At 39.9% G+C, this 15,172-nt stretch overlaps 1 long non-coding RNA gene across 1 annotated transcript; it reads left to right on the top strand.

The window, feature by feature from the left end:
- Positions 1 to 426: 426 nt before the first annotated feature.
- On the top strand, positions 427 to 14,673 carry LOC134153905 (uncharacterized). Its single transcript, XR_009961276.1, has 3 exons — positions 427 to 758; positions 2,932 to 3,040; positions 14,262 to 14,673. It is a non-coding gene; the product is annotated as an uncharacterized LOC134153905 (long non-coding RNA).
- The last annotated feature ends 499 nt before the right edge of the window (positions 14,674 to 15,172 follow it).

The following is a 15,172-nucleotide window of genomic DNA, read 5'->3' as shown; positions in this document are numbered from 1 at the left end:
TTTATGGCTTTTTGCCAAAGATGATAAGGTTATATTCAGAAAATTTCCACTTACCAAAACCTTCAAGTTTCCTGTAGACAGTAAAATACTGCTGTTTTCGTTTGAACTTCAGTGTAGAAGTACAGTAGAAATATTTGCTGTGTGAAGATTAACCTCAGTTTTAAATGCCTATCATGAAACATAGAACTTTTTGTGAATTCTGGAGATACAGCTTCCTCTTTCTTCAATAGGTATGCAAGAGATCAGGTGCCTGAATCAGCTTCTGAGGCTCTATACAGCTGTTGAAATCTTTGTACTTGGATAAGCTCTCCCTATGAATTCATAATGATGTCAAACTAGCAAACGGTGCTTACTGTTTTCTAAAGTCACCTGATGCATATTTACATTAGTGAAGAAGGTCTCTTCTGAATCTTGATCCTATACGTCATATTCTAGGAGGATGGTTTTATAAATGTGAGCTGAGCTGTGATTAAGACACTGAGCCATTATCTGCAGGAGTATTGGGAGAAGAAGAACAAATGGCACAACATGAAGAGGGAGGAAGAAGAGACTGAGGGGTTCACAGACATCCTGCAGAGGCAAAGGCCCATGCCACACAACACAAGGAGAAAGGACAGCTAGAGGCCATGTGTGGACACGGGGCCTTAGAGACTACTGAACTGCTGGAGAAGCTTGGGACATGTGAGGAGGAACCAGCCACCAGGGGAGGCATCAGAGCCAGCTGAGCCTGCATCAGCTGTCTGCAGGAAGGAGAAAAGGTGGGTGAGTGATGGTCTCTTCTGCTGTTCTGATCTGCTGTCACAGGGAGATTTCTGCTTGCTAGGGTGCTAATACAGGATGTAGAGAGATTGCTGATGCTCATCTGACCTTCTGCCATTCATGCCTCACTCTAACCCACATGGACACCAATAACATTGCTGGAGTGACCCTGAGCATATCTAGAGACTGCAGAGCACAGTACTATTTAAAGTCTCTATTATTGACCTGAGTGAGGGGTGGAGAGGTTTCTTGGAAAGTTTGCAGATAACACCAGACTGGGACAAGCAGTAAATGAACTGGAGGGCAGGACTGCTAGTCGGAGGGACCTGAAGAGATTGGAGAAATGGGGCAACAGGAACCTCAGGGAGCTTTTTGGACATAGGCCAACACAATGCCTGGCCCTTTGGATGGACAAACCCCCTGTGGTGGGACAGGTAAGGGCAACCAGCCAGGAGCTCTGCAGGAGCAAAGGAGCCAGCAAAGCAGCCTCTGCACCAGAGGCCTCATGAGTGGGACAGCAGGCAGGTGGTCTGGGAAAAGGACCCTACCTGCCATCCAGCATGGATGACACTGCCCCTGGCAGCCGTCTTCAGGCTGGGGCTCCCTAGCATGGGATGAATGGTGCTGCATAGGGGTGAGTCGAGTGGAGGATCACCACGATGGTCAGGGCTGGAGTGCTAGGTGCAGAAGGAGAGGTGGAGGGAACTGAGCTGGCTCAGGGAGGAGATGAGAAGGGGAGGAGGAGACCTGAGTGCCTGCTCTGCCTGATGGGAGCGCACAGGGCTGATGGAGGTGCACAGCAATCAGAGAGGGGCAGCGGCACAACCTGGAACATGGGAAATCCCTGTTAGACCTTAGAAGGAACCTTTCCACAGTGAGAGGGATAAAATACTGGAACATGGCTTGAAGATGTTGTGGACTTTGGAGAAATTCAAATTTGACTCAACAAATCTCTAAGCAAACTGATTTAACTGAGCTTCAGCAGAGAGCTGGAATAACTCCAGAGGTTCCTTCCAGTTTAAATTCTTTTGATTCTGTGAAAATCATTTTGATGAAAAACGATTGCATTTTAAAAATAAATGATGAACTTGTACAGATTTGTGTACACAGTTTTGAATTTTTCCTTATGTGCTTTTAAAAATACAAATTTTATCATCCCATTTGTACAAGATTTCTAGATTATGTACATATATAAAATAAATTGGAAGGTCATCAATTTAGCTTCTATATTGTTAAGCACAGTTTATAGTTTTCATTTAAGATACACACCAGTTATAGTAAACTATGACATTTTTATTGTCGTAGTAATTAAGACCATTAGTCATGGATCAGAATGAGACTTTGCAAGATGCTGAGCAAAAAGGTCTGAAAAGGCAGTCTATACCACAGGGAGCTTTTGAGCTCAACAGAGGTAATGATTTTATATTTTTAAGGAGATTTGTAGGTGTTTTTTTCTTTTCACTGAAGTTTAAGAGAGAAGCCAAATAAACAAGAGGGGTAGTTGATGAGCACTTGAAATGAAAGAACTGAAAAACCAAAAGTATGAAAAAATTTCTATATTAATACAAAGTTAATCCTGAGAAACTTTGCTAATTTGGCATCTCTATACAGGAAAAATCTCCTTTATTTATGTCAAAAATAAACCATGCAAGTAAAAAGTTTTGCTCTCCTTATAGTAGTAACTTAAAAATATGACATTTTCTATAAAATGCAACTTAAAAATAATGTCTGCATCCCAGAATAAGTTACTCTTATGGAAATCCAGCACTGCTGAAGGAAGTCATAGCAAAGTATTGGGGAGCCTTCTTGGGTAAGGGAGACTGAGTGACATTTTGAAAAGTTTCAGATTACATAGATTTATTGCACCAAAAACACAACAAAATGTTGCACAGTGGTGGAAAAAGCACAAATATCCATAAATCAAAAGCAGAACAGACTTTATATAACTAGGTGGGCCTTTAACTTTTTCTTTCAACTGCTTTTTACTTTTTAACTTTTAACTATTTGAAATTGTGTTTCAAATAGATGTTAAGCCTCTTTTCAATGTCGTTTCTGCTGTATATTCTCCAAAAAAGAAGCTGTGTTTAAAAAGTCCTGCCTTCCTGTCCCCCTGTCCCCTCTGAGTCTTGCCATGGCTGCCTGTCACTCATTTTACAGCCTGTCTTTCCCCAGCTCTGAGTTTTCACACAGAAGATGGACTCGGCGGTGTTTGGGACTTGCTCGCGCTGTTTTGCGTGAAGGCTGAGACGGTTTGGGACTACACCCTGCGCTCACCCCTCAGGTAAAGCGACGCAGCTTTCCAAGAACTGGTTCTTCTTCTTCCCATAACTAGACCGTCCTGGTCACATAGCACCGAGGGAGTGGAAATCTGACTCATCTTTTTTTACAGTTGTAGTTGCAAGGCTCTAACAAAAAACAGATGAGGGAAACATGCCCAAATATTTCACAAACTGAGCTGCTCTTCCCTGAGATCCTTCCCTCCTTCCCCAGCAACAGCGTGCCTTGCTGCGGATTGCGCTATCTGCACAGGAGCGGTGCCAGGTTACCAGTGGTGTGGCTGAGTCAACCTCTAGCTGCTGAAGCCATGTTGTATCTCTGTTACTGTATTTGGAACTGGTGAGGCTTACTAGTCCCAGTTCTAAACTCTGTCTTCCATGAAAAATGCTGTTTATTACTAGTTTATCAAGGCTGTTCCAATTGCTTCAGCCTTTGATCTGAAAAGCTTGGGGAAGGAGGTGTGTGAGCTGAAATTAACCCATAGTTCCTGTGTCCTAGCTGAATGTTTTGTAACTAAGTAAGGATATTCTTATTTTCCTTTTCCCAAGGAATTCCTTTAAAGATCAAGGCTTGCGTTTTTGATGACACAGCTTTATTTTTCTCCAAAACTTGTGGCTCCTGATTCAGTACTGTTGTGTAAAAATGTTTAAATGTACCAAGGAAATGATAAGTGTGGCTGTATGTGGACAGGAGGATATTTTCCAGTGGTCAGCAAGCAGCTTCAGTGAATCAGTCCCACTAACCTGCTTGCATACGATAGTTACAATTCAAGAAAAAGAGAGATGATAGCAAGTGGTCTGTCTCTTCACTAAAATATAGTTGGTGTATTTGATTTTGTGGTTATGTGTGTGGTCATGACGGATAATTCCCAGAATTTTTACAAACAAAATTGTGGATTGCTTATAGTAGCTAAGTCACTTAACACAACTTTATCTACTAGTAAAGAAGCATACTTGAAGAAAAATATACTTTCATTTTCCTCTGTTCTTGACAGGCTATATGCACATCTTAGAGTAGAAGAAATAAAAGGCACACATAGCTGTCATCTCACTAATTTCTGTTCTTGTACATGCAAACAATTATTATATGTTGAAAGAAAACTGAGTTTTTCAGTGGAGTTCAGCTTTGCAGACATTTCTTCTGGCTTAGATGCAATAATTGGGCACAGAAATATAGCCTGAGTTAATGGCTAGAGAACTTTTGTGGCATGTTTGATTTCTAGTGGTGCAACAGATATTTGTACATAAGCAACCTGCTGCTTTAAAGTTTAGTTTATTTCCAGTATTTATTTTTTTTTAATTCCGACATTCCAGCACATTTAAAAATATATGTGTGCAGTTTTTTTTTAATGCATATGCTTAGGAGTTTCATAACCAACAACGCTGGTTGCTATTTATGTTCAAAGATGTTCTTAGTAGGAAGGCTGCTCCAACCAAAGCAGGTAAGAATTCTGCACACCACTGACAGAGAAAGGACATCTGTATGACTAGAACATGAAGTAAAGGACAACTGCTTCTCTGGTGTCACTTTATACTCACTGGTGTATACACGTGACTTCTGGTAAAGGCAATCAGAGTTGTGCTGCATATAGTTTTATAACTAGCTTTTCAGTGATAAGCTGGCTGAGCTAAGGAGCTGTTTTCCGCACAAAGTGCAAGGCCTGTGATGGAGCTAAAATCATTTTCACAGTACAGAGAAAAAAAGGATATGGTTATAAAATTCAGATGGGGATTTTATATACTGTAGGCCAGGTCTGTCACGTATCTACAAGAAAAAAACTCTCAGCCCGCTCTGCCAGTGGGTGTCTAACCATAATGGGATGTTTGTTCAGTCACTAAGGAGACATTTTACATATTTGAAAGTGGTCCAGATTCATATTTCTGTCCCTCTGCTTTTAAGAAGGATGTTTGGGAACTGTATTTGATCCAGACTAACTCTTAGCTAAGTTTGTTATTAAATATTTTTCTTTAATCAAGTACAAGATCTATAGCAGGAAACATCTATTAAAAATGCATACTTTTTAATCCTCTGCTCTCCACCCATTGCTAGATAGCATTATATCCTTGTCTGGCTGGACACTGCAAGTAAGATCTTTACCTCTCAGGGCATAATTGCTGAGAGAGAAAACATTCCCTTGAGGATAAATAGGATGCATGAGTGATGCACCAGTTCATATTTCTCCTTAAACTACGATGTCTCTTCCTGAACAAATGACCCTTATATGGTAAAGATGCAGCCTGTTCTTCTGGCCCTGAATTTTTGGAAGCATCAATTCTATGTTTGGTACTAAGATGTATGATTTCTGGAACATCAAATTATTTCCTCTTTAATCTGTAATAAATGATGAGCCTGAACACGGTGCATGTTTACTTCATGTTCATTCCTGAAAGAGACAAGAGAAAAAAATGATAAACCAGACAGTCTGTTGTTCTTGCTGCTATTGCTGTCTATAAGACTTCCTTTTCTTTTACAGCTGTTAGCTGATGGAAAATTCCTGTTCAGTGCAATCAGAAAGAGCCTTTTAGTTATTTTTGTGTACCTGTTCCACTGAATTCAATAAGCGGTTGCCTACCTGCTGAGAGTTGTTAAGAGGCTTTAAAAAATCCATCATTTACTAAATTCCATGACATTGAAATCGGCAAAAATTGTCTAGACCCAGACTTGATTCAGTTCAGTTGTAAAATATGATTTTTTAGAATTACTAGTCTGAGTTACTCTCATCCCACAGAGAGGAATTAATTGAACATGGACATTAGAGCTGAAGATGGCACTTTTTAACTGAGACATAGTATAGTATGTGGTGTGGTAGGGTTTTCTTCTTCTCACTGTCTATTACACCACTTTTCAGCACACCTGAGATCTGTTCCTCCAGCTTTTTCCCAATTAAATTAGATTTTGTGAAGTCAACAGTACTTCTGTAAGTGGGAGCATTCACAGTGGATTTTTTTGAAAGACAGGTTCAAGGACAAGGGCAAAACTCCCAGTGATGGGCTGATGGGAACAGGAGCCACCTGCACATCAGCCTTGTGAGACAGCAGCATCACCTTCTGTGTGGCAGAAGAGACTGCCACCTCCCTGAGAGACCTAGGGGCAGGCTGCCAGATAAAGCATTTATCAGACGTGCACTGAGGTCTGAGCTGCCCTTGGCTTGGCTGAAGAGCACGGTGCAGTCTGTGAACAGCCGTGTTCATGAGGTGTTACACGTTGTCGGACTTTCTCTGGACAGGGCCCGGTAGAGACCTGATCGAGCAGTCACTGGGGCCAGGGGGTTTTTCTAATAGCTGCAGAGATTGCTTGGTCAGGTGCTAGGTATGAAACTAGAGGTCTGTTTTCTTACCAAAGTGTGCAGTATCTCGCATGACAGGCCATTTGTGCACATGTGAAGGAAGCGGGAACGTGTAAGGACGTGCCTTTATGGAGCACCTGGGCGCTGGAGTGACTCCAGGGGCGACTCTGCTCATTGGCGGTCTGTGAGGTGAAGGTGTTTTAGAAGTTATCTGTTGGGACTCCTTTGAATCTAAAATGCCGAGAGTCAGGAAGACACACGAACTGATTCTAATGAAAGTGTAATCCAAGCTGCTGTAAACCAGGTTTTTCTGTGTGGTGTTTATTCATGGAAATATTTGTTAGTTGTTATTATATATGCTCTTTCTTTCAAGTCTTTCAGCTTTGGGAACCCCAGATATGTCTTCTACTGATAAATATTAAATTAGAAGGCAGACACAGTCTGACTAAGCCTCATGGGGAAACAATTTCCTATTCCTCTTTAAAATTTTGCAGTTTATTTGTTTTCACTTTCTGCACTGAAACAGAAGCCCTTGACACTTCAGGGATCTTCGTGCATAAGCTCTGCTCAAATCCAAAGAAATGGCTCCTATGAGAGGTGGTAAGTGAATTTCAGGAGGAGGTTTCAGTGAACTGACCCTTTCCAATTGCGAAAGGTCTCCCAATCTACTTTAAACTAGATAACTGGTAGTGAAAATATTTACAGCTAGTGTAAGGTGAAGGCTTTTCAAGTGCATTTGACATTGCTCCTATTAGTACGAGTAAAAAAAATATATATATTTATTGTCATTCTGCATACCTTTTTGCTTGTGTTACATAGTTTCATAGTTGCCTGTTAGTGTATTCACACAGCTGGAACAATTTTAGGTGTCTCTTATGATTTTTTTAGTCATAAATCCTACATCTCTAGCACCAAAGATGTTGAGTTTTTGGTAACTAAGCCTCTTTTCCCTGCACCTTCTCAGTCACATACTTAGAAATTTACTTAAAACTTATCTGTAAAAAGTGGGCCTGCAACTGAATATAAAAAAAAATGGAAAAAAAAGTTGCATATCTATGCAAGTGGAGTAACTGCGTACATATATGTAAATGGAAGATTGAAAGTTTCTGTAAATCTGGCCATCTCTGAGGCAGAAGCCTGAGGCAGCATGAATGTTATATAGGTTTTCAAGCTCTTCATGCCCTTTGGTTTGAATCACACCCATCATCTTCTGCAGTCAAGTGCAGGCTTAACCTTTTATACTACACACATGCTGCAGAACTGGAGGTTGATTCATCTTTGGAAGAAAAATCTCCCAAGGCAAAGATCTTTTATCATACTATAAAATAGCCCTGTGATAAAATCTATACTACTTAACCTTGGGACCATGATAATGTCCACATCATTAGTGCAAAGTCTAAAAAGATTAGGAAAGTGAGTACGTCACATAACTTGCTAGAAACGTTCAATCCCTTGTGAAGCAGCATAGTTTCAGTTCTAGTGCTGCTGCTCTCCTTCTTCCACGCTGCCCTGTCTGCACCCTGTGTAGCAAGTGGCAACTTGATGTCTTTGTGTGTGGTGACCTGGTTCCTGCCAGCTCCTTGCCCTGCTGCTTTCTCCTCCCTCTCTCCCAGCAGCAGTGTGTTAAGAGAATTGCTAATTCACGTATGCAGTGTTACAAGGGCAGGTTCAGACCAGCCTCTTCCTTTGCTACTGACCAGCTGAACCTGGATTGCAAAGTGCATTGCACATGCACTGCTACGGACATCACTGGGCATGTTTTCCTGTTTTTCTCTTTACTGCTGGTGATGAGTGACAGCAGAGAACAAACCTGAAATAGAATAGGCTTTGGGAGCAGCTTGTTCAGGCCTATCCTAAAGAAAGCAGAGCACTTGAACAGACAGCCTGGCCTTAGCAAGTGCCTTAATCACTCACAAAAATACAGTCTCAAATTTTCTCTTTTCCTCAAGGGCTGATGTCTATTTCAAACAGGAAGAAAATACCTGTATGTCTTCTATCCGTGTAAATATTGAAAAATAAGGTTAGTGAAAATTAACTGATTTTAAGCTTGCTGAATTATTCTTATACTACTGTATTTAATCATCCAGTAGAATCAGCAGAATTATAACTGGAGCTGATTCCAGAAACCCGTGACTTAAGAAGACGGTGAAATGGATATTTCAAGGATCAGTCAAGTCACATGCCCAGCCAAAAAAATTTAATGGTCCCTTCCCATAGACCGCATATACACTATTACTTATACAGACATGCATGCAGTCTGGGTGGCAACTTCTCAGAACCTGATAAACAAAAAATACTGTCTTCTCCTTTTCACAAAATAGAAAAGGAAGAACATAAGGAATGAGAAATGTTTTTCCCCCTAAATCATACTGTTCTCTGGAATATCACAATTTGTAGTTTATTTATAACATTTGTAATTGGATTACAAATCTGTATGTTCCCCCAAAATAAAAGAATAAGATGAGTAGGAAATGATCTGTTCTAACCTGTCATATTTTCCTTTTTAGTATTAATCTGATTGCTCCAAATTTATTCAGGCCTCAGATGTTCTTGGCTGTATCCCATAACCTAATGAGAACTGCCAGTCTCTCACCCACGCATAGACTGCATGCACCCTTTCAAAATTTCCTAAAATACTCTTGGACATGTCCTGCCAGAAAGATATTGGGGATTCTGCTCTTTTTGTGTCTTAAGAAGATAGATGACTGCCTTGCTGACTGCAGTAAGGCTGTAAAATAGAGTAATTTAGAAAGCCCTGATATAAATCTATTTTAAACTGTAAAGATTTGAAGTTTATCCTGCTAGAGAAAAGCAGTTTAGGTGCCCTAGACTTCCACGAGACAGAGGCATATTTGCCATGTAATTTGGTTATGGATTGCAAGACCCCATTTTTCTTGTTCTCCATTTCCAAACACATGAAACACCTGCCTACCACTAGTATTTTCATCTGGCTAGGCCAGGTTGAGAAATTTTGGGTGAAATCAATTAAATAACCCTTGGGAGTGTGCACCAAGTTGGAATGTGTTAAGGTTTCACCAAGAAAGGAAACACCGGTTGTCTGTAGGAAGGATAAAAAGGGCTGAAATCCTTCAATCCTAGCAAATGTCTCTGGCCTACTTTTTGTGAGACAAAGACTTGCAATTGCGCTTTGTTTCAAAACCAAAGATGATCTTCTTTTCATGGAGCTCATGGTGGTGGTTAACACAGGATTCCTCAGTGACTCATCAGTGCCTTGGAGTGGGGGAAGTCTTCAGCACAGGACTCATGCCTTCAACATCTGAATTAGAAATAGCTTTACACAAAGCAGTTGGTTCCAAGATGCAACAGTTAGCTTAAAAAAGGCAGTGTCTGGAGGCAGTGTTTTAGCTTTTGGTGCCAGCTAGCTTGGAACCATTTTGATTTGTATTGTGACTTATGAGCAACTGAGGATAGCTTAAGAGTGTGATATCTTGATGCAAGGAGGGAGGAAGTTGAAGGCAAATTGGTGAATGATTTCTCACTGATCTGCCATTCAAGAATTGGACAACAGCCAAAAAGCAGAGATGAATCCTGTTAATATCTGTACGAAAGAGATGATAGTCAAGTAACTGTTGTCCTGACTGCTAACAGTGAAGTGTCTACTGACATGAACAGTTTGGGAGACTGTTTGTGACAGTAAACAACAGTAAGTATTTAGGCATTTACTTAATAGTAGTGTATGAAATAGTAAGGAATACAGTAGCATGTTTCCACCATCAACAAAGCATACAACTGCAGCTCAGCCATATAAAGCCCCTTCCCTGTCTTCTTGCAGAAAAGAAATGTCCTGCTGTTTCCAGAGATGAGAAATGACAGACTCCATGAGGTCTTATGTAAGGCTGGAAGAGGGAAAGTGAGGAGGCAGGATCCTGGCTCTCTTCAAGCCTTTGAGGACAAAGGCATGCCGGTAGAACAGTGTGTCAAATGTTGCTTCATTGTGCTGGGTTATTCCCCTTCTGCAAAGATAGGGGCTCTGAGGCTCACTGCATTAATTATCAGCTTCCCCAAAGATGGGTCAATAAGAGCAGCATTGCAGTCTACCTTTTATTGGGTGACTGCAGCTTAGCTTCAATACCATTGAATTTGACAGACCACAGCTGGAAAGAAAGTAGGGCAGCAGTGCATGACTCTGGGTCAGTGGTTGTACTTGTTCCTCAGATATGCACTTGTTTAATCTCAGAGGAGGAATTACTATGTATTTCTCAGTAATGAGAACCTAATCTCTCTCTGCTCTGATTTGCTGCAGGTGTGTACGTGTGCATCTCTGTGTTATATAAAAAAACCTTTGATTTGATGCTGGTGAAGTCAGTGTGCTTGTCAGAAATACTGTCACTTCAGTATCTGATCTGCTTTTCACCACCTTTCTCCTGGTGTTGAGTAGCACAAAATAATCTGTGTGCACCAGGAGAGCTAAAAGAACAAGACCTTCCCCAAGGTGAAGGAGAAACTGTGGGGATGTATTAAGATGTTAAGGATTAGGGAGAGTGACAAAGGGAGGTGGAGTTAGAAACTGAAGTGATGATGTTCCCAATGGGTATGTATATGGACATCTGAAGGGTATTGCTGCTCCGAACACAAGGAGCTAATCCTGTCGTGAGATCTAAGACCATGCTCATCTTTGAATAATCAGTGACTGTTGCCTGGGTAAGAGCTTCTTGGTTCTCAGTATAATACTCTTCTGTGGTGCAGTTACGACCTGTTTTTCTGAAAAAAATAGTAAGCGCTATAATAAAATGTATTAATGCTTTTCTCATAATGCTTCATGATGTTCTAGGTAAAATGTGATGTAGAAGAGTAAAATATGAAACATTAAGTAACAGAAGTTTTCTATACTTAAGCTTGCTACAAAAATTCCTAAGAAGGTAACATTATTTTTAACTATGAAGATTAATGTATAGCAACACAATTATCTTGTGCTTTAAGAAAGTCACCAGGTGGCTCAGAATAGAGAATTAGAATTTCACTAAAATTTGAGCACAGTAGCAAAGCTGTGAAAGAATTTTGTCTAGATCTTAGTTAATGATCTTTGGTAGTATATATATTACATATTTTATTTTAAATCAGTTTAAATAAGTTTCCTCTCCTTTACTTCCTCTATATATATAACATGTAAAAAAAGAACAAACCTGTTTTTCACCGCAGCAATGACTCTTAAGTGTACAAACAAGTGTTCTAAGTAGCACTATATTTTTATTGCAGCGTGATGTCAGCAGTTGTGTTGGATCTCACTATTCTAGAATATAAACAGGATTTAAAATATCAGTTGGTCTCATATACCAAGGGAAATATGCTTGTAATGTGAAATAACATGTTTCTGTATCCTTTATAATATAGTATTCAGTAGCTCTGGTTTGAAGGGTCCTTCAACTTCTGTCCTTTCACCTCCCCCCCCCCCCAGCTTTGATTCATGAAAATTTGTTCTGGTTTAGGAACTAATAGAAAACTAAGATGAAACTTAGTATAAGTTTTTGCCCTATGTCAAGATGTACTCAACAGGTCTTTGTGTGCCTCCTATCAAAAATCATGAATGTTTTGGGACTTCCAAAGTCCTACGCACCTGAGGACAAACATGTTACTTCTCCATTACTGAGATTCTGTAAATGCTTCATTACACTTACTGTTACCGTATCAGGGACAACAATGTTTAATAATTCCATGTACAGTGCAGTATAGAATTCTAATTATGAGACAGGCACTAATTCATTATCTTTAACATTTTACTCAGAGGCTGAAGTTCCTTCCACATTTTCTGTTCAGAATAGGATCTGTTACGGAACTCGTTATTTACTGTTTTGACAACTGTTTTACAAAATGAGCTCAGTTAATGAGAAGGAAGTATTTTTAATGGCAATTTCTATAAACCTGAATCAGGAGAAGGGTGAATTAAGACTGATTCTTTCTTCTATGCGTAGAAACATGTTGAATTCGAGTGTTTATAACAGCCATGAATCAAGCTGTCTGCGAACTATGGCTCCCACTACAGTTTTTGTTTTGCAGTAAGTGCACAGTCTAGAACCCCGTAAACAGCCAAGAACAAGACAAAAAACAGTCCAGTTTATGTCGTGATGATTTAGAAAGTTTGATTGGTGGTGCCATTCTGTCCCCTCATATCAAAGGGAGTTTATCTGTGATTTCATGAGTCACATAAAAACTTAATGTTTCATATTTTACTCGTTTACAACACATTTTACCTAGAACATCATGAAGTATTATGAGAAAAGCATTAATACATTTTATTTTGGCGCTTACTATTTTTTCAGAAAAATAGGTCATAACTGCACCACAGAAGAATCTAATACTGAGAAGCAGCAATGGCCCCTGGGTGGCCATTAAACACACTTGGACTCGAATACTCAATTTGCCTGCTTCCACTTTAGACAGACGATAGGTTTGACCCGGGAGACACCTTAGTGGTGACATCTGTATTGCCTAGGGGACATTGGATGAGACAGGGAAATGGTTTTATATTTAAGATTATAACATGACAACTAAGTGAGGTTTAACCTTCGTGATTTAAATGACAGGAGTGAACAGTTGTTCGACAAAGGCTAAGCAGAGAGTTAGGGCAGAATAAATTCAGGGTTTTTTGACTACTGAATCCGCTGTGAGTCTACCAGGGAGCTGTGCCTCTCAGGTCTGTGAGCAAAGTTTGTAACTGGATAGGTTTGCATATTGGATGGAGTTATAAAATGTAGATGTATTGAACTTTCTTCTAGGCATGGAATGCTCACGTGCTTTTAAAAGTAAATTTACTTCCTGGAGAGCGTCTCCTTTGGTCTATGTGGGAAGGCATCAGTTGCCTTGCATGGCACTGCAAGTTGTAGGAGTAGGACTCAGTCCTTGACTTTGCTTCAGACATCCTTGTAAGCTTCAGCACTTCATCTCTCTGCTTTTATTTTTTAAATCTAAATGTGGAGATCATGCCATATCCTTGTTTTGCAAGATAAACAAAATTGCTTGCATAGGTCTTCTGTGATATGGGAACATAAATGTATCCAAATTTGGGTAGAACCCAGCTGTAGAGCTTCCTCTCAGCACAAATTTTATGACAACAACAATGAAAAGAAACTCCTTTTCAGATGAAGATGCACTATAAATAGTTTTAAAATAAACATTTTACATTTGTACCTTTTAAATGGATTTCTATTAGTTATTAATATTACTGTAAGCTTTTCTGACAGTATATGATTAGTTTTGTTCACCTTCTACTATAGTTTGGCAGTATTTATTGGGTAGTCTTTTACGTTATTGAATAGTCATTAGAATTTAGACCACCTTTTGAATAGCTTTAATCAGATCTATTGACTTCCTGATTGATAAGCAATGGCTATATAAGCATTCTTTTCATACCTCTCTATTGCCAAATAAAACACTGTGGTTAAAAGGAAAAAATTGTAGGAATGTAGGAAGCATTCTCAAGAAGAAAAGAAATCTTTTCTCTGTTGTGTTGACTGGAAGGGCAAACTATCATTCGTGTGCATAGAACCTCTTATTCTAAAAATAAAACAAAGTTTGAGATTATCTCTTAGCTAGATAATTAAAAAGGAAAAAAGAAAACCACAGGAATCTTCAATATTAAACTCAAGATGGCCTTTAGATGATTTTAGAGGACAGTCTGTTATTTAGGTGTGACTCATATTCCTGTTTTATTGATTTGTTCTACTATTAAAATGTATGCAGACATATACTCTTCGGGAACTCATTTGATACTTAGCAGAAATATTTAAAAACATGTGCCAAGACATAAGATTTTGCCTCCACTATTCTTTCAGACTTTCAGCTCTCTAAAAGAGAAGATTTTTTAACAGATAAGGATCACTGCATAATGTATTTATCTTTTCTAGACTAAATAAGATGCTTTCCTACGGACATAAAAAAAAAAAAAAAACTTACTAAATCAATTCCATAATTTCTCTTACAGGAACTTACAAGAGGAAGAAGAATGGTAAGTCTGACAGTGCACCAGCTGTGACGCTGTCACTCCAAGTGACTCCAAAAGGCCATAGCTCAGTCACATTCCTGGGGGACATCTCTAGTCTGGGCAATCTCCAAATGGAAAAATGATACTCCTGTACGCTGACTCTTTTTTTAACCATATTCAATTATACAGTTCATTCCGTAGACTTGACTATAGTATAAGCTACCAAACACTCACATTGCAGGAGCACGTTTACCGGTTATTTGGGCAAAGTAACCATTTCAGATGAAATGTTCCATCCTGGGTTATTCCAGCTAGAGGATTAGGCTCAGTTTTTGCTGGTAAGATTTGCCCTCAGGCCATCCAGGTCCCTGGGCCTGCTAGCCTGGTCTGTGGGAGTGAAACATTAAGGCAATTAGGGACACACCAGTCCCCAGGACCAGATAGGATGTGTCTGAGGGAGCTGGCTATGCCATTGTAAGGCTGCTCGATTCCATCTTTCATGACTTTGGCTTTTGATGATGAGAGAAGGGCAAATGTCGTACTTGTCTTTAAGAAGGCAAAAAGAAAGAGGATCCAGGGAATCACAGAAGAGACAGCCTCGCTTCAGTCCCTGTAAAGCTGATGGAGCAAATCCTCTGGAAAGTCACTTCCAGCCACTGGAGGGACAAGAAGGTGACTGAAAGCAGCCAGCACAGATTTGCAAAGGGTGAATCCTGCCCAACCAACTTGATTGCTTCCTATGGTAACATGACTAGTTATGTGGACAATGGGAGGGCAGTGGGTGCATACCTTGGCTTTATCAAGGCTTTGGCATGCTCTTCTGTAGTCCGCTTTCTGTCAGTCAGTGAGATATGGGCTGGATATGTGGATGGGTGGAAAATTGGCTGGATTGCTGTGTTCAAAGGGTTGTG

This window comes from Rhea pennata, chromosome Z (assembly GCF_028389875.1).
Source record: "Rhea pennata isolate bPtePen1 chromosome Z, bPtePen1.pri, whole genome shotgun sequence".
NCBI lineage: Eukaryota > Metazoa > Chordata > Aves > Rheiformes > Rheidae > Rhea > Rhea pennata.
The sequence above is the reverse complement of the archived record's forward strand: the minus strand, read 5'-3'. Positions and strand labels throughout refer to the sequence as shown.